Source organism: Schistocerca cancellata, chromosome 5 (genome assembly GCF_023864275.1).
Source record: "Schistocerca cancellata isolate TAMUIC-IGC-003103 chromosome 5, iqSchCanc2.1, whole genome shotgun sequence".
NCBI lineage: Eukaryota > Metazoa > Arthropoda > Insecta > Orthoptera > Acrididae > Schistocerca > Schistocerca cancellata.
In genome coordinates, this window is record NC_064630.1 from 681,747,459 (window position 1) to 681,751,280 (window position 3,822).

A 3,822-nucleotide genomic window follows, 5' to 3' on the forward strand; every position below is an offset into this window, starting at 1 on the left:
ACTGAGACTCGAACTCGGGACCTTTGCCTTTCGCGGGCAAGTGCTCTACCAAACTCTGGAAACATACCCCAGGCTGTGACTAAGCCATGTCTCCGCTATATCCTTTCTTTCAGGAGTGCTAGTTCTGCAAGGTTCGCAGGAGAGCTTCTGTAAAGTTTGGAATGTAGAAGACGAGATGCTGGCAGAAGTAAAGCTGTGAGTACCGGGCGTGAGTCGTGCTTCGGTATGGTAGAGCACCAGCCAGCGAAAGGCAAAGGTCCCGAGTTCGAGTCTCGGTCGGGCACACAGTTTCAATCTGCCAGGAAGTTTCAAATACCATGTTGCTCGAACATATGTGACGAAGTAAATTTTGTGTGCTATGGCAGTACATATTTGACCAACGGACTGCAGAGTACTTCGACTACGTTGCGTGACATTAGACGCGGCAGGGTGAGATAGATGTCTTTGGCAGTACTAGGATGTGTGATCGGGGGTGCAGGATGCACTTAACAGTAGGCCACAATTAACGACGCAATACGTGACAAGGAGGTATGAATGTGACCAACCAGCACTGCTGGAAAGACATATACTGACATGAAGACGTCTAGCAAACCCTAACAAACTGAGTGTAATGAACGCTGCGATCCAATCCATTGTTTCTGCATCGTTTGCATGTACAGAGCATTTGTCCTATGCTCTGCGTTGAGTAGATCAAGTCCTCTCTCATGTGTGTGTGTGGAGGGGGGGGGGGGGGGTGAGGCTAAGCGTTTCATACCGGACTTTAAAAACCGCTCCCGCCGTCAGATTGTAGCCAAAGGCCACTTGCAAACGGAGTCCAATCGTGGTGAAATAAGGGCAAGAACTGTGTAACTTGCACCTGTTTCGATGCATCATAGCGAGAGGCATACCACTCGCTGAGAGGGTTGAGAAGGCGGAGTAGATTGTTGTAGATTTGTGCGCGGACAATCTGCAATGTGCGCTGAAAATTAGTGGCTGTCGAACGGAATGTGTAGGGGGTGAAGACATTGTCCAGATACACAATGGTCTGCTGCCCTGTAAACAGTGCTCATTCGGTACATGGGAGGCCACATCCTTTTGGCAGCGCTTCAGATTTATTCACGTTTATCGAGCTGCCTGCCGTTGTGTTGTATGTCACGACTGCTTCAATGGTAAGTCGTGTTTCCACTCCAGAGCGGAGTAGATGGTCGGCTTATGCTCGACAAAGGAAGGCGTGCTGTCGTTATGTCACTCCCATTAGCACAGATAGCAGGTTAGCTGTGACAGGATCCATTACGAAGGAGTATAGTAGGTTTGATAGTGGACAGCCTTGACAGACAAATCGCACTATCGGAACTAGACACGTTAAGTGACTGCAGTCGTGTATGTGGGATCTAACTCTGTCATGTGCGCCATGTATGACGTTGAGGAAGGGGCCATCGCAGGGAACAGGAAACTATGGTATGCTTTGTCGTATGTACTATCGCGGTCGATTTCAACCATAGCTACCCGGAGCTGGCACTTCGGGGCTAATGCTACAACATCACAACTATCTCCGGTTGCAGTCTGCATAGTCACCTGACCACCTAGCGCCGTGTGTTCCAGTGAAAGAATGCTGGGAAGATGCCGACGAAGGCGCGCCGCCAGAACTCTGGCAAAGATTTTGTAATCTGCATTCAAGAGGGTAAGTAGGCAGTAATCAGTGAGCGCTACTCCACGGCGTGGCTTATGTGGAGGAAATGATTGTGCCCATTATGAAGCTGAGAGGGATGACGTAGACTTTTGTGGAAAGTTCTGATACATGCCGGTCCATCTAGAGGCCATTGTCTTCCAGAAGACACGATAAAACTGAATTGGCAAACCATCCATACCGGAAAGATTGTTAAACGCGACCTTGTCAATAGCAGCCTCCGTTTCGTCCCTGGTAATCACTTCCTTCAAATGGGTATTCTCCACCGAGATGGTGAACGTTATGTAAGGTAAGACCGGACCATTTGCTGTCCCATAGGCAATCCCGGTGCCGTAGATGTTCCGGTAGTGATCGATGAAAATGGTGCATATTTCAGATTTTTGGGTGAAAGTTTATATCATTCGGATGACGATTTTGGTTATGAGCTGTTGTTGTCGTCGTCGGCCACCCGCTGCAGTTTCATGCATGCCAAGAATCTCGTGATACAATAAGTCCTGTAGACAAATTTTCACGAAAATTCCCTGTTACTATGCGCGATAAAATCCGCTGCTGAGCTCTCAGGATGGCGGCGTTCGTTCCTTGGGTGTCTAAGTGTCGAAGGAAGACGTAAAATTAGTGAACTGTTTGCCGGCGGCATTCCGCCATGTCCTTCCCGTATTGCATCACGGCCTGATAAAGAGTGCATGGCACACCCTAATCTCCACTCTAAGGTCCTTCTATAGGTGTGAAGTCGTCGTTTACAAGTTGTCTAAGTCTGACGATCGCAGCAGACCGGTAGTGACTCAAGGAGAATCTTGCAGATGTATGCACTGTTGTCAGAGAAAGCCAGCGGCCACAGTTAAGCGTCTGGGACAGCAGATGCTGAATCCCAGCAGACGTAAATCCTATCAAGTCGACCTACCGAATAGCTTGTTTGATATGTGGGGTCGTAACCATTGCCAATATTCTCTTCCCATGTGTCATTGAGCCAGAGGTCTCGGACGATCATGTGGGTTTCTTCTCAGGTATCGCAGTGAGAACCTGATATTTCTGTTGCAAAACACAATTGAATTCAGCTCTTAGTAAGCAGCTATCATAATACCTTAAGAACAATGTCTTCGGAGTAGAATGGCTCCCTTCTGCCAGCGTGTGAGACCAGATGGTGCATAGATGTTGATGATATGCACGTCGACAGTGGTGATGGTCATGCCTCTTGCTGTTGGAAGAATGGTTCCTTCACGAACATATGCAGCCACGCAAATTCCAAAGGATCACCAGAGGAAGTATGTGTAATGTATTCAGCAACGTCAGGCTGATCAGCCAGAGCTCCAGATATCTGCAAAATCAGGCAGATCTCCACCATCGTCGATGGACAGCTATACTCTTTCCATCACATCCAGCGACGTTCTTTAAGTGAATGACGTCCCGTGTTGCTTATTTTATGTGTAATTGCTTCACGGAGATCTACAGTTGTCTATCGTCTTCTACACTCGACTTTTAAGATATTCCCACAAAGAAATACACAAGTGGACATTAAAATTGCAACACGAAGAAGATATGCAGATGATAAACGGGTATTCATTGGACAAATATATTATACTACAACTGACATGTCATTACATTTTCACGCCATTTGGGTGCATAGATCCTGAGAAATCAGTACCCAGAATACCCACCTCTGGTCGTAATAACGGCCTTGATACGCCTGGGCATTGAGTTAAACAGAGCTTGGATGGCGTGTACAGGTACAGCTGCCCATGCAGCTTCAACACGATACCACAGTTCATCAAGAGTAGTGACTGGCGTATTCTGACGAGCCAGTTGCTCGCCACCATTGACCAACCGTTTTCAGTTGGTGAGAGATCTGGAGAATGTGCTGGCCAGGACGGCAGTCGAATATTTTGTGTATCCAGAAAAGCCCGCACAGGACCTGCAACATGCGGTCGTGCATTATCCTGCAGGAATGTAGGGTTCCGCAGGGGTCGAATGAAGGGTAGAGCCACGGGTCGTAATACATCAGAAATGTAAGGTCCACTGTTCAAAGTGTCGTCAGTGCGAACAAGAGGTGACCGAGACGTGTAACCAATAGCAGCCCATACCATCACGCCGGGTGATACGCCAGTATGGTGATGACGAATACACGTTTCCAATGTGCGTTCACTGCGATGTCGCCAAAC